The sequence below is a fragment of the Mirounga leonina genome, unplaced genomic scaffold, assembly GCF_011800145.1.
Source record: "Mirounga leonina isolate KUSES-001 unplaced genomic scaffold, KU_Mleo_1.0 Mir_101609, whole genome shotgun sequence".
NCBI lineage: Eukaryota > Metazoa > Chordata > Mammalia > Carnivora > Phocidae > Mirounga > Mirounga leonina.
The window spans coordinates 11,018,723-11,043,652 of NW_023270164.1; the positions used below are offsets into that span (position 1 = coordinate 11,018,723).

The 24,930-nt window shown below is 41.0% G+C and overlaps 1 non-coding gene across 1 annotated transcript; it reads right to left on the minus strand.

Moving 5' to 3' along the window:
* Nucleotides 1-23,453: 23,453 nt before the first annotated feature.
* Nucleotides 23,454-23,557, minus strand: LOC118010569. The gene has a single exon (XR_004679236.1). It is a non-coding gene; the product is annotated as a U6 spliceosomal RNA (small nuclear RNA).
* Between the last annotated feature and the right edge of the window lie 1,373 nt (nucleotides 23,558-24,930).

Sequence of the window (24,930 nt, forward strand, 5' to 3'; positions counted from 1 at the left end):
TTGGTATAATCAGGTAACTGGCGGATTTTTATGGCTTAGAGCCCTCAGAGAGGTTTCTGCATCATAGGCGTAGTCTCACAAAATTAACTGCCATAGGGCGCCTGGGTGGCTCAGTCGTTAAGCGTCTGCCTTCGGCTCAGGTCATGGTCCCAGGCTCCTGGGATCGAGTCCCACATCGGGCTCCCTGCTCAGCAGGAAGCCTGCTTCTCCCTCTCCCACTCCCCCTGCTTGTGTTCCCTCTCTCTCTCTCTCTCTCTCTCTCTCTGTCAAATAAATAAATAAAATCTTTAAAAAAAAAAAATTAACTGCCATAGCTTCACATTTTGTGGGCATCTGTCATCTGGATGTTTTTTCTTATTACAATATTGTACTATAATACTGTAATAAGAGATTGTAAAAATAAATAAATAAAACAGGAACAAAACAAGAAATCTCATGTCCAACTATTATTTGTTTGAATCTTTACTTCCTTCAGTTTTGCTTCAACTGACCAAGATAAGCTTCCTCTATCACCGTCTGTGCCTTAAATTCAGCGTATCCATGGGTGGGAAAAAGCCATGTTTAACATCAAATGCACACACACTGGTTCACATAGAACATCACTCCTTTAACACTTCCATACATCACTCTGTGCTCATCACAACAAGTGCACTCCTTGATCCCCATCACCTACTTAACTACCTGGAATTGAAATAAAAATTTAAGTTAAAAAAAAAGAACATCCCTTCTTCATGTGTAGGCTTCTACTTGATTATGCATGGATGAGTGTAAGATCAGCCCTGGAAAAAGTGTGTCTTCTGCCCAAATTTCTTCCTTCCCCATATTCAGCCACACAGATCATGAAAGAAGTATTACCAAAGTACTCCTCTTAACTCTCCATTTCACCAAGTACTGAACTATCTGGGGTCAATCATATATATGTTTAACTATATATGATAAATATATATATGATAATATATATGATAAACTATAGTTTATAGTGGCCATTAAAGTTTAATAGAATCAGTTTCAGTAATTAACATCTTTTCTCTAAATATAGGGTGTGTTGAAGGTAAGTACCCACATATCAAGGAAAACCGATGATGAGAGTTGCAAAAAGCTAACACCAATGAAAGCTATAAATAATTGGTTTCTCTATACAGTCACTATTTTTTCATTGACTCAGGAAATATTTAATGAATTTCTCCTATGTACAAGTTCTGCAATTAAGTTAGTGAATTCAGTGAGTCAGCGCCCTGCCGTCAAAGGCCTTACCATTCGTTTTGTTTTTTTTTTTAGGTCATGTTAGTCACCATACAATACACCCCCAGTTTTTGATGCAGTGATCCACGATTCATTGTTTTCGTACAGCAACCAGTGCTCCACGCAGTACGTGCCCTCCTTACTACGCATCACCGGGCTAACCCATCCCCCCACCCCCCTCCCTTCTAGAATCCTCAGTTTGTTTCTCAGAGTCCATAGTCTCTAATGGCTCATCTCTCCTTTCCGATTTCTGCCTCCCTTCATTTTTCCCTTCCTTCTCCTAATGTCTTCCATGCTATTCCTTATGTTCCACAAATAAGTGAAACCATATGATCATTGACTTTCTCTGCTTGACTTATTTCACTTAGCATAATCTCCTCCAGTCCCATCCCTGTTGATGTAAAAGTTGGGTATTCATCCTTTCTGATGGCTGAGTAATATTCCATTGTATATATGGACCACATCTTCTTTATCCATTCATCTGTTGAAGGGCATCTCGGCTCTTTCCACAGTTTGGCTATTGCGGACATTGCTGCTGTGAACATTGGGGTGCATATGGCCCTTCTTTTCACTACATCTGTGTCTTTGGGGTAAATACCCAGGAGTGCAATTGCTGGGTCATAGGGCAGCGGAATTTCTCCTGAGGCCTCTCTCCTTGGCTTGCGGGTGGCTACCTTCTTGCTGTGTCCTCACATGGTCATCCCTCTGTACCTATCTGGGACCTAACCTCCTCTTCTTACAAGGACAATAGTCATATTGGATTAGAGCCCAGCCACATGACTTCATTTTACCTTATTTGCCTCTTCAAAGGCTCTATCTCCAAATACAGTCACATTCTGGGGCCCTGGGGGTTGGACCTCAATGTGTGAATTTGGAGGGGGGGTGCACAATGCAACCCCAAACAGGCATTCCCAAAGGCATGGTGGTGGAAAATACAATTATGCTTGGGCAACTGCAGGAAATTACAGTGAAAGATAAGACATAACCGAGAAGCGTGGGTTTTGCCCAAAAGTGATGAGAGAACGTTGGGGAGCATCATAATTGGGTCATGGTTAAGAAAGACCGCTGACTGTGGTGGAGCCAAAACTGAAAGCCAGAGAGTCAGTTTTATCCATTAACGTCTTGCTGTGGAAAGAACTACCCCAAAACCTAATGGCCTCAAGAAACATATTTTTTTTATCTCACAACTTTGTGGTTTGGCAACGTAGGCGGGGCTCAGATGGGCAATTCTGCTGATCTAAGCCAACTTCGTAGGAACATGGCTGGGCTCGGGCATTTACTGTCAGCGGCTGGGCCGGCTGGGGGGCTGGCTGGTCTAGGATGGCTCAGATGAGATGGTTCATCTCCGTTCCACATGGGCTCTCATCCTCTTGCAGGCTAGTCTGGCTTTGCCCGCATGGCAGCGGGGTAAGTGTTCCTGGAGCAAGACACGAAGCACACAGGTTCCCTTGAGTCTCACGCTTGAAAATCACACAATGTTGCTTCAGCTGCGCATCGAGTCTCACGGCAGGCCCAGGGTCAAGGACCAGAGAAAGAGAGTCCATCTCTTGATGGAGTGAGCAGCAATTATTTGTGGCTACCACTGCAATACACCACACCAGCCGGGAGATAAGCGTCCATAATTCCGAAGGAAATCAATGATAAGAACGGAACCAAATGAATGACAGCGAGGATGCATGAGAGACCGACTTGGGAGAAGTGACCGGACTTGGTGATTGTGTGGGTCCTCTGGCTCCGGCTTCGGCAATGAAGAGATAGTAACCCTGGCTCAGAGAGCAACAGGGCCACGGTGAAGGAGCCGTCCACAGACCCCGCACCGGAAGACGAGAAGAAAGAATAAATGTTGCCTTGTTTTATGTGTTCTAAATACTTTTTCAGCGGCGCCTGGGTGGCTCAGTCAGTTAAGCGTCAGCCTTCGGCTCAAGTCATGATTCCAGGGTCCTGGGATCGAGCCCCGCATCGGGCTCCCTGCTCAGCGGGGAGCCTGCTTCTCCCTCTCCCACTCCCCCTGCTTGTGTTCCCTCTCTCGCTGTCTCTCTCTCTGTCAAATAAATAAATAAAATCTTTAAAAAAATTAAAAAATACTTTTTTAAGTGAAAAAAGTGTTTTTTTGAATTTTAATGGTGTTATGTGGTTTGTGTATTAATATTTCTCTTATCCATATTGCACCACCAAAGGCTTTTGGACCATTTAGCATCACAAGCCAAATGGCACAGTCCCCTTTCTTAAGCTATTGTGAAGATGGTTCTTTTCTTTGGGTCTTAAACTAGCCCTCAACTATGGAAAGCCTCAGAATTTAAACTAATTGAGAAAACACCCACCTCTTTTAAAAAGTTATCCTTTGATGCCGCACAACCTACGCTTACAGATGCCTCCCTACAGCTCACTGGGGTGCTTACCAAAGCCATAGCTTTAAGCCTCCCAGTCCCCATCAATAGCTTTCCTGTATACTTCCACAAAGAGTAGCTTCTTGAAAACGTAATCATGTATGAGTATGTATTTGTTCACTTACCCTTTTTTATTTTTAATCAATATCGGATACCAAGAGTTGTAAAAAAAAAAAAAAAAGGGCATCAAATGGCATCATTTGGAAGATGAGTGGGAGGAGCAGCTCTGATGGTCAAGTTGACCGCATCGTATCATCAAATGTGTGCAGATCAACCTCGGCTGCAGGTCTAAATTCTTGCTCTTGCACGCACAGCCTTTACAGTTTGCTGTAATCATGAAACACCATGATCCGCTCATGAATGAAATAAAACGACAGAAATAATGGAGAGCAGACCTCTGGGTAGCAGTTTTCTGTTATGCCAGCAAACGATGACTTTCACGGTGTTTTTAAGTAGCAGAGAAATATAGAAGAGGTATGTTTTCCCTGTTTCTTCCTTTTCCTAAAAATGCCTACCATTTGTTCCTTTGCCCGCGCCTGTGTCTGGCTCCTTCTCATCCTCCCAGTCTCAGCTGACGTGTCATGCTCATGAAGAGACCTTTCCTGACGACGACCCTATCTAGGCACTACTCCGGTCCTATCCTGCCAGGTATTTTCTATTACAGTGCCTTGTTTAATTCTGTCTCAGCAGTTTTACAGTCTATGGCTATCTTGGTTTGGCTTATTTATGTGTTTTGTTTCTTCCATTATGATAAAATGCAAGATTTGAGATCAAGAGTAGTGTCTCTTATTCCCCTCACACAGAGCCCAGCACATTCTAGGTGCTCAATCTGTATTTATTAAATGACAACATACTCTTATCTCCATGGCTGGAGGTAAAATACAAATGAGACCCTCCCTTATGTGTTCTTCTTTTTTAAGTTCTGTAATATGAGTTTAGAAACACATATTGAAAAGCTTAGGGGGGGCGCCTGGGTGGCTCAGTCAGTTAAGCGTCTGCCTTCTGCTCAGGTCATGATCTCGGGGTCCTGGGATCGAGCCCCGCATCGGGCCTCTTGCTCAGCGGGGAGCCTGCTTCTCCCTCTCCTACTCCCCCTGCTTGTGCGCGTGCTCTCTCTCTCTCTCTGTGTCTCTCTGAAAAATAAATATATAAAACTGTAAAAAAAAAAAAGCTTAGGAAAGCTTTTGATATTGAAGATGTGATTAAACACCGGAGTGATTTACTAATACGGTAAATATTTACTGAGTGTTACAGTGTTTACAAATGCCTTTGTATGTGTTAACTCATCTAGGGGAGAGTGAAGTAGGTGTTATCATTATCCCCATTTCACAGATGAGGCTGGTGAGGCACAAAGAAAGTAAATAACTTGTCTAGGGTCACACAGATAGTTCATAGTATAAACCAGACTTAAGGTCAGGTGGTTTAGCTTTAAAGACTGTGTGCTCTTAACCACTATACCATAGTTTCTTTAAGATAAATCTACTAGTCCCTTTAAAAGGCCTGCTCTCTATTTGTCTAGTATAAATCTGCTTGGAGACAGGAGCTAAATAAATATTCTATGAAGTTCCCTCCCAGCCCTATGAGTTAGTAAATGTGCTGCCATCTGAAATGAATTTTAAACATCAGTTCCTGTTTCTTTATATGGAGAGCCAACTTGAACCAAGCAGTGAAAATTAAAGCTCCAAAAATTTGGCTACACTATCCAACCACATGTCTGAACCAGTCAAAGCAGTGTTCTCAAAATATGCTACATTGGGCATATCACCAAAGGCAGAGCAGCAGAAGCAAAAATCAACAAGTGGGACCACCTCAAACTAAAAAGCTTCTGCACAGCATAAGAAGCAATTAACAGAATGAAAAGACAACCTGTGGGATGGGAGAAAATATTTGTAAACCATTGATCTGATAAGGGATTAATATCCAAAACGCATGAGGAACTCCTATAAATGAATAGAAAAAAAGCAAAGATAATCTGATTTTAAAATGGGCTGAGGACCTGAATAGACTGTTTTCCAAAGAAGACACACACATGGCCAACAGGTACATGAAAAGATGCTCTACATTACTCATCAGGGAAATGCAAATCAAGACCACAATGACATCTCACCTGACACCCATTTGAATGGCTATTAAAAAAGACAAGAGATAACAAGTGTTGGCAAAAATGTGGAACACTGGGGCGCCTGGGTGGTTCAGTCGGTGAAGCGTCTGTCTTCAGCTCAGGTCATGATCCCAGGGTCCTGGGATTGAGCCTCGCATCAGGCTCCCTGCTCAGTGGGGGGTCTACTTCTTCCTCTCCATCTGCCCCACCCCACCACTCGTGCTCTCTTTCTCAAATAAGTAAATAAAATCTTTATTTTAAAAAAAAAAGAATATGGAACATTGTTGGTGGGAATATAAATTGGTGCAGCCACTGTGGAAAACAGTATGGAAGCTCCTCAAAAAATTAGAAAATGGAACTACCCTATGATCCAATAATCCCACTTCTAGGTATATATTCAAAGGAAATGAAATCAGAATCTCAGCGAGATATCTACACTCCCATGTTCATTGTGGCATTATTCACAATAACCAGGACATGGAAACAACACAAGTATCTGTCAATGGATGAATGGATAAAGGAAATGTCTTATATATATACATATATATAACATTTAACATTCTCTTTATATATATGTATTTTATTTTATTATTCTATGTACTATATAATATTATTCAGCCATGAAAAAGAAGGAACTCCTACCATTTGCAACAACATGGATGGATCTTGAGGGCATTATGCTAAGTGAAATAAGTCAGACAGAGAAAGACAAATACTGTATGATATCACTTATATGTGGAATCTAAAAGAGTCAAACTCAGAAACAGAGAGTTGAGTGGTGGTTGTCAAGAGCTGGAGGGTAAGGTAAGATGTTGGTCAAAAGGTACAAACTTACAGTTATAAGATTAACAAATTCTGGGAATCTAATGTACAGCATGGTGGTTATAGTTAATACTGTATTATATACTTGAAAGTTGCTAAGAGAATAGATCTTAAATGTTCTCACCACACACACAAAAATTATAATGATATAATGAAGGTGTTAACTAAGCTTATTCTGGTAATCATTTTGCAATATATATGTGTATCAGCTCATCATGTTATAACCTAAACTTACACAATGTCATTTGTCAATTATAATGCAATAAAGCTGGGCGGTAGGGGGGAAGAATGGTTGTTAATCAAGACACTATCATACAATCCAATTATTTTTTTAAAAGAACTATGCTTTTTACGTTGGCGAGGATGTGGAGAAAGGCGAACCCTTTTACACTATTGGTGGGAACGTAAGTTGGTGTAGCCACTGTGGAAAACAGTATGGAGGTGCCTCAAAAAGTTAAAAATAGAGCTACCCTATGACCCAGCAATTGCACTACTGGGTATTTACCCCAAAGACAAAGTTGTAGTGAAAAGAAGGGCCATATGCACCCCAATGTTCATAGCAGCAATGTCCGCAATAGCCAGACTGTGGAAGGAGCCAAGATGCCCTTCAATGGATGAATGGATAAAGAAGATGTGGTCCATATATACAATGGCATATTACTCAGCCATCAGAAAAGATGAATACCCACCATTTACATCAACATGGATGGGACTGGAGGAGATTATGCTGAGTGAAATAAGTCAAGCAGAGAAAGTCAATTATCATATGGTTTCACTCATATGTGGAACGTAAGGAATAGCACGGAGGACCATAGGGGAAGGGAGGGAAAACCAAATGGGAAGAAATGAGAGAGGGAGACAAACCATGAGACACTCTGGACTCTGGGAAACAAACTGAGGGTTACAGAAGAGGGGGGTGGGAGGAAGGCGTAGCCGGGTGATGGGTATTATGGAGGGTACGTGTGGTGATGAGCACTGGGTGTTATACGCAACTAATGAATCATTGAACACTACATCAAAAACTAATGATGTACTATATGTTGGCTAACTGAACATAATAATAATAATAATAAAAGAAATATGCTGCAAACTATCAGCAAAATAAGCTGATTTTCTTAATTCTCTTATAGGTTCAACACCTTCAATGGATAAATAAAAATGTTTATTCCTTTCAGGAAACAAACCTTATCAGATGGGCCCTTATCAGTCATCTGTTATCATATAACAAACCACCCAAAACTTGGTGGCTTAAAATAATCATTTATTCAGGGACACCTGGGTGGCTCAGTCGGTTAAACGTCTGCCTTCGGCTCAAGTCATGATCCCAGGGTCCTGGGATCGAGCCCTGTGTCGGGCTTCCTGCTCAGCAGGGAGTCTGCTTCTCCCTCTCTCTCTGCCTCTCCCACCACCTCTTGTTCTCTCTCTCTCTCAAATAGAAATAAAATCCTTTTATAAGATAGTTCATTTAGTATAAACAAACCTGGCAGAGATTATGTGACGTGAAATAAGCCAGTCACAAAAAGACAAATATTGGATGATTTCACTTACCAAGGGATCTAAAGTAGTCGAATTCATAGAAACAGAAGATAGAAGGGTAGTCTGTCAGGGTCTGGGAGGAGGGGGAAACAGGGAGTTGTCTAATGCGGACAGAATTTCAGTCTACAAAGTGAAAAAGTTTTGGAGATCTGTTGTACAACAGTACTTAACACTACTGAACTGTATACTTTAAGATAGCAAATTATACATTTTTGTGGCTTTTAAAAAGATTTTGTTTATTTATTTGTCAGAGAGAGAGCGAGCACAAGCAGGGGAGAGCGGCAGGCAGAGGGAGAAACAGGTTCCCTGCTGAGCAGGGAGCCCGATGGGGGACTCGATCCCAGGACCCTGGGATCATGACCTGAGCCGAAGGCAGATGCTTCAGTGACTGAGCCACCCAGGCGTCCCATACAGTTTTGTTTTTTACCACAATTAAAAATTAAAAGGTTATTATTATTAATAATAATAATTTCTTTCTCACAGCTCTGTGAGGTGGCTGGAATTCAGCCGGTGGCTTTTCTACTAGTCTTGCCTGGGATCTGTATGCAGCTCTGTTCATCTGGGTTCTTTGACCTTTAAGGGTGGCTGGGGCTGGAACCTCTAAGATAGCCTCTAATCAATCATTCAGTCGTCTAGCCTGGATTTCTTTATGGCATGGCACACTCTACCTGTCCTTCCCACCAAACCCAGCTGTCAATCCTGGGCAGACCACATGCGGCAGTTATTTCAAGAGTCTAAAAAGTAAAAAAAAAAAAAAAGAGAGAGAGAGAGACTCTAAAAAGTAAATGAGAGTAGGCACTTTAAGGAAAGGTCAGAACTCAAATTATCATTGAACCAGTGGTGTGTTTACTGTTTTGTTTTTTGTTTTTCCTCTTTCTGGCATCCCCTGTCCTGAATTTTCTTTTTTTTTTTTTTAAGATTTTATTTATTTATTTGAGAGAGAGCAAGAGTGAGAGATCACAGAGGGAGAGAGAGAGAAGCAGGCTCCCCGCTGAGCAGGGAGCCTGATGTGGGCCTCGATTCCAGGACCCTGGGATCATGACCTGAGCCAAAGGCGGATGCTTAACGACTGAGCCACCCAGGTGCCCCCCTGTCCTGAATTTTCAAAGCAGCCTAAAACCCATAAGTGGGCTTTAGCACTGACAAAGAGAGCTCCAAAAGGAGTGCTCTAGTTCATGCTTGAGGGGTGGGAAAGGAGTCTTCCGAAATTCAAAGTACGGAAATCTTCAGTTATGTTTTTCTTTTTCTTTTCTCGGTTCTTTTGCACCCAGACGGAAAGCAATGCCATGGTGGCAGTTATAAGGTTTCTACACTTCACTTGAAAGAAAACAATATATTGACTCCAGGTAGTGTGGCGAAAGTGGGTGTTCTTATCTTGTTTCTGATCTCAGGGGAAAGCATTTAGACTTTCACCATGAGGTGTGATGTTAGCTACAGGGTTTTCTGTGTGTGTGTGTGTGTTTGTGTGTGTGTGTGTTTCTTGTGTTCCGGATATGCTGAGAGGTTTTTGTTTGTTTGTTTTTTATGAACAGATGTTGGATTTTGTCAAATGCCTTTCTGCAGAAATTGATAAAATCATGTGTTTTTTTCTTCTTTCAATATGATGGAATTCACTGATTGATTTTGAGTACTCAATCAGCTTTGCATTCCCAGGATAAATCCCATGTGCTCATGGTGTATAGTTCATCATTTATCTACAAATAGGGAAGTCCTGCCAAAGCAATAGGCAAGATAAATATTTAAAAGGATAGACTGCGAAGAAAGAAATAAAACAGTTTCTATTTATAGACAACATGATAGTTGTCTGCATAGAAAATCCCAGAAAATCCATAAAGTGACTTATAACTAATCAGCAAGTTTAGCGAAGTGACTCAATACAAGGACAACACACACACACGCACAAGATCAATTCTATTTTTATGTACTAGTAATAAACAATTGCAAATAAAAGTTGAAAAAACAGTACCATATATCATTCACCATGATCAAGTGGGATTTATCCCTGGATGCAAAGACAGTTCAACATACACATCTGAATAAATGTGATACATCACATTAATAGAATAAAAAAAAGTCATATGATCATTTCAATAGAAAACGCATTTGACAAAATACAACATCCTTTCATGATAAAAATTCTCAACAAATTGGGTATAGGAGGAACATATGTCAAGACGACAAACCCACAGCCAACATCAAACTCAATGATGAAAGTATGAAAGCTTTTCCACTAAGATCAGAAACAAGACAAGGGTGCCCACTCTCACCCCTCCTATTCAGCATAGTACTGGAAGTCCTAGCTAGAGCAATCAGGCAAGAAAAAGAAATAAAAGCATCCATGAGAGACTCTTGACTCCGGGAAACAAACTGAGGGTTAATGGAGGGGAGCTGGGTGGGTGGATGGGGTAACTGGGTGATGGACATTAAGGAGGGCATGCGATGTGATGAGCATGGGGTGTTATATGCAACTAATGAAGCATTGAACATGACACCAAAAACTGATGATGTACTATATGTTGGCTAATTGAATTTAAATCAAAGAAAGACGTTTTCTATTTTAAAAAGTCTCCAAATCAAGAAAGAAGTAAAATTGTCTTTGTTTGCAGATGACATGATCTTATATGTAGAAAATCCTAAAGACTCCACCAAAAACCTGATAGAACTAATCAACGAATTCAGTAAAGTTGCAGATACAAAATCAACCTGCATAAAACTGTTGCATTTCTATACTCTAACAACGAAACACTTGAAAAAGAAATACGGAAAATAATCCTATTCATAATAGCCTCAAAAACAATAAAATACTTAGGAATAAATCTAACCAAGGAGGTGAAAGATCTGTACATTGAAAACTATAATCCTTTTTTTTAACACCTGACCAACAAATGAGTTTATTTGATCACTTTCCTTCTTTTTTTTTACAGTTGTTTTTCTCATGCTTGTGTTTATTCATTCATTTACAAATATTTGCTGATAATCCACCATGTGCCAGGCACTGTTCTGAGTCCCGGGGCCGGGGGGAGTGGGGGAAGCTGTGAACTACAACAAAAAGTCCCTGTTTTTAATGACCTCACATTCTACTGAAGGAGACAAACCTTATGATAATATAGGTAGTGATCAGTGTGGCAAAGAGAAGTAAAGCAGGTTAAAGGGACAGAAGGGAATGTGGGGCTGAAGGTGAAATAGGCAAGGAGGGGCTAAGGAGAGCAGAAACCTGCAAAGAGGGAACGAGCCATGCCAGGTGTCCTGGCAGATGTACCAGCAAGTGTGAGGCTCTGAAGTCATACTTGAAACAGCAAAGAAAACCAGCGGGTCAGGAGCCGAGTGAGCAAAGGGAAGGGGGGCACGAGAGGCGGGCACACCCCATCATGGTGGGCCCCAAAGGCCTCGCTGAGAACTTCGGGGGGTTTTTAACATTTTTTTAATTTAAATTCACTTAATTAACATATAATATATTACTGGTTTCAGAGGTAGAGGTCAGTGATTCATCAGGCTTATATAACACTCAGTGCCCATTACATCACGTGCCCTCCTTAATGCCCATCACCCAGTTACCCCAGCCCCCCACCTCCCTCCCTTCCAGCAGCCCTCAGTTTGTTTCCTATGATTAACAGTCTCTTATGATTTTTCTCCCTCTCTGGTTTCGTCTTGTTTTATTTTTTCCTCTCTTCCCTTATGATCCTCTGTTTTGTTTCTTTTTTTTTTAATATTTTATTTATTTATTTGAGAGAGAGAATGAGAGAGAGAGAGAGAGCACAAGACCGGGGAGGGTCAGAGGGAGAAGCAGACTCCCTGCTAAGCAGGGATCCCGATGTGGGACTCAATCCCGGGACTCCAGGATCATGACCTGAGCCGAAGGCAGTTGCGTAACCAACTGAGCCACCCAGGCGCCCCTCTGTTTTGTTTCTTAAACTCCACATATCAGTGAGATCATATGATAATTGTCTTTCTCTGATTGACTTATTTCTCTTAGCATAATACCCTCTAGTTCCATCCATGGCATTGCAAATGGCAAGATTTCCCCCTTTTTCATGGCTGAGTAGTATTCCATTGCATATGTAAATTAATTTATATATATATGCCACATCTTCTTTATCCGCTCATCTGTTGATGGACATCTGGGTTCTCTCCACAGTTCGGCTATTGTGGACATTGCTGCTATAAACATTGGGGTGCAGGTGCCCCTTCTTTTCTCTATATCTGTATCTTTGGGGTAAATACCCAGTAGTGCAATTGCTGGGTCATAGGGTAGCTCTATTTTTAACTTTTTGAGGCACCTCCATACTGTTTTCCAGAGTGGCTGCACCAGCTTGCATTCCCACCAACAGTGTAAGGGGGTTCCCCTTTCTCCGCATCCTTGCCAACATCTGTCATTTCCTGACTTGTTAATTTTAGCCATTCTGACCAGTGTGAGGTGGTATCTCATTGTGGTTTTGATTTGTATTTCCCTGACGCCAAGTGATGTTGAGCGTTTATTCATGTGTCTGTTGGCCATTTGGATGTCTTCTTTGGAGAAATGTCTGTTCGTGTCTTCTGCCCATGTCTTGATTGGATTATTTGTTCTTTGGGTGTTGAGTTTGATAAGTTCTTTATAGATTTTGGATACTAGCCCTTTATCTGATATGTCATTTGCAAATATCTTCTCCCATTCTGTCGGTTGTCTTTTGGTTTTGTCGACTGTTTCCTTTGCTGTGCAAAAGCTTTTTACCTTGATGAAGTCCCAATAGTTCATTTTTGCCTTTATTTCCCTTGCCTTTGGAGACGTGTCTAGCAAGAAGTTGCTGTGGCCGAGGTTGAAGAGGTTACTGCCTGTGTTCTCCTCTAGGATTTTGATGGTTTCCTGTCTCACATTTAGGTCTTTCATCTATTTTTAGTCTATTTTTGTGTATGGTGTAAGAAAATGGTCCAGTTTCATTCTTCTGCATGTGGCTGTCCAATTTTCCCAACACCATGTGTTGAAGAGACTGTTTTTTTCCCATTGCATATTCTTTCCTGCTTTGTTAAGGATGAGTTGACCATATAGTTGAGGGTCCATTTCTGGGTTCTCCATTCTCTGCCATTGATCTATGTGTCTGTTTTTGTGCCAAGACCATACTGTCTTGATCATTACAGCTTTGTAATGAGCTTGAAGTCCAGGATTATGATGCCACCAACTTTGATTTTCTTTTTCAACATTCCTTTGGCTATTCAGGGTCTTTTCTGGTTCCATACAAATTTTAGGATTATTTGTTCCAGCTCTGTGAAAAAATTTAATGATATTTTGATAAGGATTGCATTGACTGTGTAGATTGCTCTAGGTAGCATAGACATTTTAACAATATTTGTTCTTCCAATCCATGAGCATGGACGGTTTTTCCATTTCTTTGTGTCTTCCTCAATTTCTTTCATGAGTGTTCTATGGTTTTCTGATTACAGATCCTTTGCCTCTTTGGTTAGGTTTATTCCTAGGTATCTTATGGTTTTGGGTGCAATTGTAAGTGGAATTGACTCCTTAATTTCTCTTTCTTCTGTCTCATTGTTAGTGTATAGAAATGCAACTGATTTCTGTGCATTGATTTTATATCCTGCCACTTTGCTGAATTCCTGTATGAGTTATAGCAATTTGGGGGTGGAGTCTTTTGGATTTTCCACATAGACTATCTTGTCATCTGCAAAGAGTAAGAGTTTGACTTCTTCTCTGCCGATTCAGATGCCTTTTATTTCTTTATGTTGTCTGATTGCTGAGGCTACGACTTCTAGTACTATGTTGAACAGCAGGGGTGATAGTGGATGTCCCTGCCATGTTCCTGACCTTAGGGGAAAAGCTGAGAGCTTTTCCCCATTGAGGATGATATTCGCTGTGGGTTTTTCATAGATGGCTTTTATGATACTGAGGTATGTACCCTCTATCCCTATCCTCTGAGGAGTTTTAATCAAGAAAGGATGCTGTACTTTGTCAAATGCTTTTTCTGCATCTATTGAGAGGATTATATGGTTCTTGTCCTTTCTTTTATTAATGTATTGTATTACATTGATTGATTTGCGGATATTGAACCAACCTTATGGCCCAGGAATAAATCCTACTTGGTTGTGGTGAATAATCCCTTTAATGTACTGTTGGATCCCATTGGCCAGTAGTGAGAGTTTTGGCATCCATGTTCATCAGGGATATTGGTATGTAATTCTCCTTTTTGGTGGGGTCTTTGTCTGGTTTGGGGATCAAGGTAATGCTGGCCTCATAGAAAGAGTTTGGAAGTTTTCCTTCCATTTCAATTTTTTGAAACAGCTTCAGAAGAATAGGTATTAATTCTGTAAATGTTTGGTAGAGGGGCACCTGGGAGGCTCAGTTGTTAAGTGTCTGCCTTCGGCTCAGGTCATGATCCCTGGGTCCTGGGATCAAGCCCCACATTGGGCTCCCTGCTCAGTGGGAAGCCGGCTTCTCCCTCTCCCACTCCCCCTACTTGTGTTCCCTCTCTGGCTGTGTCTCTCTCTGTCAAATAAATAAATAAAATCTTTTTTTTTTTTAAGATTTTATTTATTTATTTGAGAGAGAGAATGAGAGAGAGAGAGCATGAGAGGGGGGAGGGTCAGAAGGAGAAGCAGACTCCCTGCCGAGCAGGGAGCCCGATGTGGGACTCGATCCCGGGACTCCAGGATCATGACCTGAGCCGAAGGCAGTCGCTTAACCAACTGAGCCACCCAGGCGCCCCTAAATAAAATCTTAAAAAAAAATAAATGTTTGGTAGAATTCCCCTGGGAAGCCATCTGGCCCTGGGCTCTTGTTTGTTGGGAGATTTTTTTATTACTGCTTCAATTTCCTTGCTGGTTATGGTTCTGTTCAGGTTTTCTATTTCTTCCTGGTTCAGTATTGATAATTTATAATCTCTAGGAATGCATCCGTTTCTTCCAGATTGCCTAATTTGTTGGCATATAGTTGCTCATAATATGTTCTTATAATTGTTTGTGTTTCTTTGGTGTTGGTTGTGATCTCTCCTCTTTCATTCATGATTTTATTTATTTGCGTCCTTTCTCTTTTCTTTTGATAAGTCTGGTCAGGGGTTTATCAATCTTATTAATTCCTTCAAAGAACCAGCTCCTAGTTTTGTTGATCTGTTCTACTGTTCTTTTGGTTTCTATTTCATGAAAACTATAACACTTCAATGAAAGAAATTGACGAAGACACAAACAAATGGAAATATATTCTGTGTTCATGGATCAGAAGAATTAATAACATTAAAATGTCCATATTACCCAAAGCTACTTATAGATTCAATTCAATCCCTATCAAAATTCCAATGGCATTTTTCACCGAAGTAGAAAACAATCCTAAAATGTGTATGGAGCCACAAAAGACCATGAATAGCCAAAGCAGTCCTGAGAAAGAACAAAGTGGGAGGCATCACACATCCTGATTTCAAACTATACTGCAAGGCTATAGTAAACAAAACAGTATGGTAATGGCATGAAAATAGACACAGAGAAAAGTGAAACAGAATCAAGAGCCCAGAAATAAACCTCCACATATGCAGTCAACCAATATTTGACAAGGGAGCCAAGAATACTCAATGAGGAAATGATAATCTCTTCAAAAAATGGTGCTGGGAAAACTGGATTATCACATGCCAAGGAATGAAATTGGACCCATATCTTGCACCATTCACAAAAATGGGCTCAAAATGGGTTAAAGACTTAAATTTAAGACTTGACACCATAAAACTCCTAGAAGAAAATATAGGGGGAAAGTTCCTTGACGTTGGTTTTGGCAGCAGTTTCCTGGATATGACAGCAAAAACACAAGCAACAAAAGCAAAAATCAATAAGTGGGGCTACATCACACTAAAAATCTTCTGCACAGCAAAAGAAATAATCAACAAAATGAAAAGGCAACCTACAGAATAGGAGAAAATATTTGCAAATCATGCATCTCATAAGGGGTGAATATCCAAAATATATAAAGAACTTATACAACTCAATAGCAAAAAAAAAAAAATTAACCCAATTTTAAAAATAGGCAGAGGAACTGAATAGACAGTTTTCCAAAAAAACATATGCATGGCCAACAGATACATGAAAAGATGCTCTGCATCACTAATCATCAGAGAAATGAACATTAAAGCCACAATGAGATAACACCTCACACTAGTTAGAATAACTATCATCAAAAAGACAAGAAATAACAAGTGTTGGGACGCCTGTGTGGCTCAGTCGTTAAGCGTCTGCCTTCGGCTCAGGTCATGATCCCGAGGTCCTGGGATCGAGCCCCGCATCAGGCTCCCTGCTTGGCAGGAAGCCTGCTTCTCCCTCTCCCACTCCCCTTGCTTGTGTTCCCTCTTTCGCTGTGCGTCTCTCTCTGTCAAATAAATAAATAAAACCTTTTTAAAAAAGAAATAACAAGTGTTGGTGAGGCTGTGGAGAAAAGGGAACCCCCTTACACTGTTGGTGGGAATGCAAACTGGTGCAGCCACTATGGAAAACAGTATGGCGGTTCCTCAAAAAATTAAATATAGAACTATCCTGTGATCCAGCAATCCCATTTCTGGGTATATATCCAGAGGAATTGAAATCTGGATCTCTTAGAGATATCTGCACTCCCCTGTTCACTGCATTACTCACAACAGCCAAGATATGGAAACAACTTAAATTTCTGTCAATGAATGGATGGATAAAGAAGATGTGGTATATATGTGTATACACACACACACACACACACACACAAGCACGCACACTGGAACATTATTTACCCAGTCATTATTTCTTCCGAGAAAGAAGGAAATCCTGCAATTTGCAACAACTTGGATGAACCTTGAGGGAATTAATGCTAAAGTCTTGAGAACCAGGAACACTGGGGGTGGAGAACCAGGAACACTGGAGGGTGTCCCAGCTCAAACAATCAGGCAGGAAAGGCCAATTCTTCCTTCCTCCACTTTTTTGATCAATTTAGACCCTCAATGGATTAGATGATGCCCTTTCACAGAGGGAAGCGCAAACCACGTTACTGACTTCACTGATTTAATTGCTGATTTCATACAGAAACATCCTCACAGACACACACAAAATAATGTTTAGCCAAATATCTGAGCACCCCATGATCCAGTGAAATTGATGTATAAAATTAACCATCACACACATCCACAAATTTTTTGATTCTCCTTCCACCAGGAAGTATGGCCTATGTCCCCTTTCTTTGACCTGGCATGGGCTTGCAATTGGCTTGTAACCAATAGAATGAGGCAGAAGTGATACTGTGTGTTTCTCAAACTGGGTAAGAAAATGCAACGCAGTTTCTGCCTTGCCCCCTGGGACACTAAGTTTAAGGCCCTGGCTCACCATGTAAAAAGTCAGACTAGCCTGAGGCCACTATGCTGTGAGGCAGCCCAGATCACATGGAAGGGTCACATAGCAGAGTTCTGGTCAACATCCTCACCTGAGGTGCCAGCCAACAGCCAGCATCAACAGACAGACATGTGAACGAAGACGCCTCCCTATGATTCCAGCCCCAGTCTTTCAGTCTTCCCAGCCAAGGCCCCAGACAAGGCAGAGCAGAGAAAAATCACTGTCACTGTGCTCTGTCTGAATTCCCGACCTATAAAATTAGTGGGCCTAATAAAATTATTATAATAAGCCACTCAGTTTTAGGGGTAACTTGTTAACAAGCAATAGTAACCAGAACACATGGATTACAAAGCTTACTGTGATAAGTTCTCAAAACTGTCTGCACACACTTGCCGAATACGCTCTCCTGCATCTTTTGGCTCTGCAGGAACCTGGAAATGGCCTAGAGAAATTCTCCCTTTTGGAGAATCAAGGAGAATTCCTGGATTAAAAGCACAATTATTAAGAGTCTACTGTGTGCTTCGCTTCAAGAGGCAAGTACACGGCAAATGAATCAAGGTCATCCTTAAAAATCCAAGAGCGAAGATGTCTCAGAGAACGGGGGACATCAGTCGTCAACCACACATGTTTAGTTTCTGATCCCAAATACTGTGTGAATGTTTTACAATTTAATCTGGTTGGCATTAGGTTTTTGTTTATTTTTGCATTGACTGAGCCTAAAATACAGGTTGGTCCAGTTGTGTTAGTCATAAAATATATCAAGTGATCTTAGTTAAATAGTTTTAAAGCTCGAAATTTATTCCCCGGATAAGATAAACTCCTTTAGTTAATATTTCCAGATACCCTCGAGTGAGCAGTGCATATCAGTGTTTGAGAAATCCAAATGAAGGAAGTTCTTTTATTTTTGTAGCAGCTAAGGTAATTGATATTGTTAACAAACAGAAGAAGTGAGGAATTCTACATTAGGGTTTTTTTTAAAGATTTTATTATTTATTTATTTATTTGACAGAGAGCACAAGTAGGCAGAGCGGCAGACAGAGGGAGAGGGAGAAGCAGGCTCTCTGCTGAGCAGGGAGCCCGATGCGGGGCTCGATCCCAGGATCCTGGGATCATGACCTGAGCCGAAGGCAGACGCTTAACCGACCGAGCCACCCAGGCACTATATTAGGTTTTAATTTGAATGGACTTGTTGAATGGAAGGAACTGAACACCCCATCTCCAGCAGGCCAGGATGTACCCAAAGTGTCAGAGCCAAATTTTCCTGGTGTTCAATATGGCTACAATTCTCCGGGCTGGACTAATGAAAATTTCTACCTTATTACCCAGACTGTCACCCCAGCTAGTGTAATCAGATACTTTAGGGAAATTGTCGGAGATCTCTGGCAAGAAGCACCCCTGGAGGTTTCCACCTAACCTCTGAAAAGTTTGGGGGCCAGCCAATTCTGCACTCACATCAACTGTTTTCTTCCAAACCCCTGAAGTCATCAAGTTTTACCAAGCATGAAACCTGTATGTTGCAAACGTTCTTTTCCTGCTTGATGCCGTTGGCGATCTTCTCAGGAATACTGTGGCAAGACAAGCTGAGAGAAGGAAAACCTCGAAGAGGTATTCCCTATCACTCCAGTCACTGGGGGACATTTGCTCCTGAGGTCAAAGGGCTGGACACATGAAAAGAGAAATATGCATTGAGGCTTGAAGTGGCAGGAACTATTATCAGAGGGAAAACTAAAGCCAAGAGAGATAAGTAACCTGCCCAACTTTGAACAAAAGCACCTTTAATTACGAAGATGTCCTGCTTCTTGGAACAGAGCTTATGAAAAATGTGGCACAGAAATAACAGAAAACATTTGAATACACAAGGCTGTAGTTACCAACTATCACATCCGAAGAAAAACAGAGGAATCAAGTAGATTGCGAACTGATTGCTTTGCTTCTTTCAACTTCCATTTCTGCCACCTGCCCACCAAGTCTATCATGTGTCCCTTTATTCCGTGTTAACCCTTTCACTCCCTGTGTTTCCTCCATGTAGCTCACCCACTTCCCTTTAACCCAGAGACCCACCCCCTCCTCCGTACTAGTTGCTAGGAGGACTTGACAAGGTGAGGTATTTCTGCAGTAGAACTGTGTAAATTGCAAAGTGCCACAAAAACAGACACATAGATGAATGGAACAGAATAGAGAACCCAGAAATGGACCCACAACTATATGGTCAACTAACCTTCAACAAAGCAGGAAAGAATATCCAATGGAAAAAAAAAACAGTCTCTTCGAAACAGGTGTTGGGAAAACTGGACAGCCACATGCAGAAGAATGAAACTGGACCACTTCGTTACACCACACTCAAAAATAAATTCAAAATGGATGAAAGACCTAAATGTGAGACAGGAAACCACCAAAATCCTAGAGGAGAACACAGGCAGTAACCTCTTCGACCTCGGCCGCAGCAACTTCTTTCTGGATGTGTCTCCTGAGGCAAGGGAAACAAAAGCAAAAATAAACTATTGGGATAAAAATCTTCTGCTCATTGAAGGAAACAATCAAGATAAAAAGCTTCTGCTCATTGAAGGAAACAATCAACAAAACTAAAAGGCAGCCTACAGAATGGGAGAAGATATTTGCAAATGACATATCTGATAAAGGGTTAGTATCCAAAATCTATAAAGAACTTACCAAACTCAACACCCGAAAAACAAATAATCCAGTTAAGAAATGGGCAGAAAACATGAATAGACACCTTTCTTTTTTTTTAATTTTTTAAACATCTTCATTAAGGTTTAATTGATATAAGATAAGCTGAATGCTTTTAAAATATACAACTTGATAAGTTTTCACATATTTATGAGTCAGTGAAATCATCAGCACAACAAAACAATTGCTTTAGTCTGCTTCTGCTACAGGATAGTGATTTCATTTCTTTTGATTATATACCCAGAGATGGATTGCTGGATCATTTGGTAGTTCTATTTTTCATTTTTTGAGGAACTTCCATAGCTTTTTCCACAGTGAATGTACCAATTTACACTTCCAACTACAGTGCATAAGGATCTCTTTACAACCTCATTAACACTTGTTATCTCTTTTATTATTATTATTATTATGTTCAGTTAGCCACTGTATAGTACATCATTAGTTCTTGTTGTAGTGTTCAGTGATTCATTAGTCACGTATAACACCCAGTGCTCATCACCACACGTACCCTCCTTAATACCCATCACCCAGTTACCCCTTCCCCTACCCCCCTCCCTTCTGTAACCCTCAGTTTGTTTCCCAGAGTCCAGAGTCTCTCATGGTTTGTCTCCCTCTCTCATTTCTTCCCATTCAGTTTTCCCTCCCTTCCCCTGTGGTCCTCCATGCTATTCCTTATGTTCCACATATGAGTGAAACAATATGATAATTGTCTTTCTCTGTTTGACTTACTTTGCTTAGCATAATCCCCTCCAGTTTCATCCATGCTGATGCAAATGGTAGGTATTCATGCTTTCTGATGGCTGAGTAATATTCCATTGTATATATGAACCACATCTTCTTTATCCATTCATCCATTGAAGGGCATCTTGGCTCCTTCCACAGTCTGGCTATTGCGGACATTGCTGCTATGAACATTGGGGTGCAGGTGCCCCTTCTTCTCACTACATCTGTATCTTTGGGGTAAATACCCAGTAGTGCAATTGCTGGGTCATAGAGTAGCTCAATTTTTAACTTTTTGAAGAACCTCCATACTGTTTCCCAGAGGGGCTGCACCAGCTTGCATTCCCACCAACAGTGTAGGAGGGTTCCCCTTTCTCCACATCCTCGCCAACACTTGTTGTTTCCTGTCTTGTTAATTTTTGCCATTCTTACTGGTGTAAGGTAGTATCTCACTGTGGTTTTGATTTGTATTTACCTGATGGCTAGTGATGTTGAACATTTTTTCATGTGTCTGTTAGCCATTTGTATGTCTTCTTTGGAGAAGTGTCTGTTCATGTCTTCTGCCCATTTTTTGACTGGATTATTTGGTTTTTGGGTGTTGAGTTCAAGAAGTTCTTTGTAGATATTGGATACTAGCCCTTTATCTCTTATGTCATTTGCAAATATCTTCTCCCATTCTGTGGATTGCCTCTTAGTTTTGTTGACTGTTTCCTTTGTTGTGCAAAAGCTTTTTATCGTGATGAAATCCTAAAAGTTCATTTTGCTCTTGTTTCCCTTGCCTTTAGAGATATGTCTTGGAAGAGGTAACTGTGGCCAATGTCAAAGAGGTTACTACCTGTGTTCTCCTCTAGGATTTTGATGGATTCCTACAGACACCTTCCCAAAGAAGACATCCAGATGGCTAACAGACACGTGAAAAGATGTTCAACAACACTCATCATCAGGGACATACAAATCAAAACCATGATGAGATACCACCTCACATTTGTCAGAATGGCTAAAATTAACATGTCAGGAAACGACAGATGTTGGCGAGGATGCGGAGAAAGGGGAACCCTCCTACACTGTTGGTAGGATGCAAACTGGCGCAGCCACTCTGGAAAACAGTGTGGAGTTTCCTCAAAAAGTTAAAAATAGAACTACTCTATGACCCAACAATGCCCTATTATTTACCCAAAGGATACAAAAATACTCATTCAAAGGGGCACATGCACCCTGATATTTATAGCAGCATCATCAACAATAGCCAAACTACAGAGAGAGCCCAAATGTCCACTGACTAATGGATGGATAAAGAAATGGAATATTACACAGCCATCAAAAAGAATGAAATCTTGCCATTTGCAACGAGGTGGATATAGCTAGAGTGCATTATGCTAAGTGAAGTCAGTCAGTCAGAGAAAGACAAATACCATATGATCTCACTCATATTTAGAATTTAAGAAAGAAAACAGATGAACATGGGGGTAGGGGGGAAAGAAAAAAAGGAGAGAGGGAAACAAGCCATAAGAGACTCTTAACGATAGAAAACAAACAGGGTTGATGGAGGGAGGTGGGCGGGGTATGAGCTAGATGGGTGATAGGTATTAAAGAGGGCATTTGTTGTGATGAGCACTGGATGTTGTATGGAAGTGATGAATCACTGAATTGTATTCCAGAAACCAATACTGCACTGTATGTTAACTAACAAAATTTTAATTTAAAAAAAAAATGTGTCTTAAAAAATAGCAAAGTGCCATTTAAATATGAAGTATTATTACTTTTTACACTAACTTGATGTCAATGGCCTGTCCTACCACCCTGCCTGGCATGGCCTACAACTCCTTAAGGATCAGAAGAGATGGAACCTTATTTACTATCTTTACCATTTTTAAGTATTTTTAAGCTCGGTAGTGTTAAGTATATTCACATTGTGGTACAACCAACCTCCAGAACTTTTTCATCTTGCAAAACCAAAATTCTATACCTATTAAACAACAAATTCCCATTCCTCCCTCCCCTCAGTCCCTGGCAACTACCATTCTACTTTCTGTCTCTATGAACTTGACTATTCTAGATACCTCATACGTGTACAGTCATACCGTATTTGTCTTTTTACGGTCGGTATTTGTGACTGGGCTATTTCACCTGGCATAATGTCCTCAAGGTTCATCCACGTTGTAGCCAGTGTCAGAATTTCCTTCCTTTTTTTTTTTTTTTTAAAGTAGGCTCCATGCCCAGCGTGGAGCCCAACGCAGGGCTTGAACTCACGACCCGGAGATCAAGAGCTGAGCTGAGATCAAGAGTTGGACGCTTGAACCAACTAAGCCAGCCAGGCACCCCAAAATTTCCTCCCTTTTTAAAGCCAAATAATATTCCACTGTATGTACACACCACATTTTGTTTACCCATTCATCCATTGACGGACATTTGGGCTGCTTCCTCTTATTCTTAGAGCAGATTAAAATCAGTGCCCCTGCCAGGTCACACATAAAGAAATGACCCCCACCCTTTCTAACCTGCTTCCTACTCTCTACTGTCACCTGAGTGTCACAGACGGACCCTCCTCCCGCTCTTTCTCCTATGCCACCGCTCCAGTGCCTCCCTTCCCCTCTTTGTCTCGCACACTAGGGCAACCGAGGGCTCTGGACCCTTGTATTTTTGTGTTCAATATGGAAGGCTTCATGAATTTGCGTGTCCTTGCGCAGGGGCCATGCTAATCTTCTCTGTATCGTTCCAATTTTTGTATATGTGCTGCCGAAGTGAGCACCCTTCATTGTATTTATTCTTTTTTTTAATACTCGAGATAAAATTGCCATATACAACATCGTGTCAGCTTAAGGGGTACGACATGTCGATTTGATACATTCATATACTGCAGTATGATTAGCACCATAGTATTAGCTAACACCTCTACCCCATCACATAATTATTTCTCCTCTGTGGTGAGAACAATTGGGATCTAATCTTTTAGCCACTTGGAAGTTTATAATACAGTATTGTTGACTATAATCACTGTGCTATGTGGGCCCTTCATTTTCGATGCCAGACTCTAACCCTGGGCTTCTGGAAGACTCTGGCACTGATGTTTTTTGTTTTGTTTTGTTTTGTTTTGTTTCTGCTGGGAAATGCATCATATCCTCTACCAATTCCCAGTAGATGCTGGTTCCTAGGCCCAAAGGTCCAACTGGGGCTTTTCCCTGTGGGTGAATTTTCCTGACATGGCCCCCTGCTGCCATCTGCTGGCTGTAGTCATCAATGCTTCTATGGGTCTGTGTCTTATTCAAAGGGTTGAACCTTTCCAACGCATCATCCATCCTGGGATAAAACTTTCAACTACTTAACTTTTTTCTTTCTCGTATCTTACCTCTGTCCTGTTTTTAAAAGAAAGAACTTTTAGTGAATCCGTGTGCAGGTTACACCATAGTCTCATCTGCCTTGCCCAAATATAGAGAAAAAAAAAATCTCCTCTCCAGATATTTGCAAATGACATATCAGATAAAAGGTTAGTATCCAAAATCTATAAAGAACTTATCAAACTCAATACCCAAAGAACAAATAATCCAATCAAGAAATGGGCAGAAGACATGAACAGACATTTCTCCAAAGAAGACATCCAAATGACCAACAGACATGAAAAAGTGCTCAACATCACTCCGCATCAGGGAAATACAAATCAAAACCTCAATGAGATACCACCTCACACCAGTCAGAATAGCTAAAATTAACAAGTCAGGAAATGACAGATGTTGGCGAGGATGTGGAGAAAAGGGAATCCCCTTACACTGTTGGTGGGAATGCAAGCTGGTGCAGCCACTCTGGAAAACCGTATGGAGGTTCCTCAAAAAGTTGAAAATAGAGCTACCCTATGACCTAGCAATTGCACTACTGGGCATTTACCCCAAAGATACAAATGTAGGGATCCGAAAGGACACCTGCACCCCAATGTTTATAGCAGCAATGTCCATAATAGCCAAACTATGGAAAGAGCCTAGATGTCCATCAACAGATGAATGGATAAAGATGATGTGGTATATATATATATATATACAATGGAATATTACACAGCCATCAAAAAACCCAAAATTTTGCCATTTGCAATGACGTGGATGGAACTAGAGGGTATTATGCTAAGTGAAATAA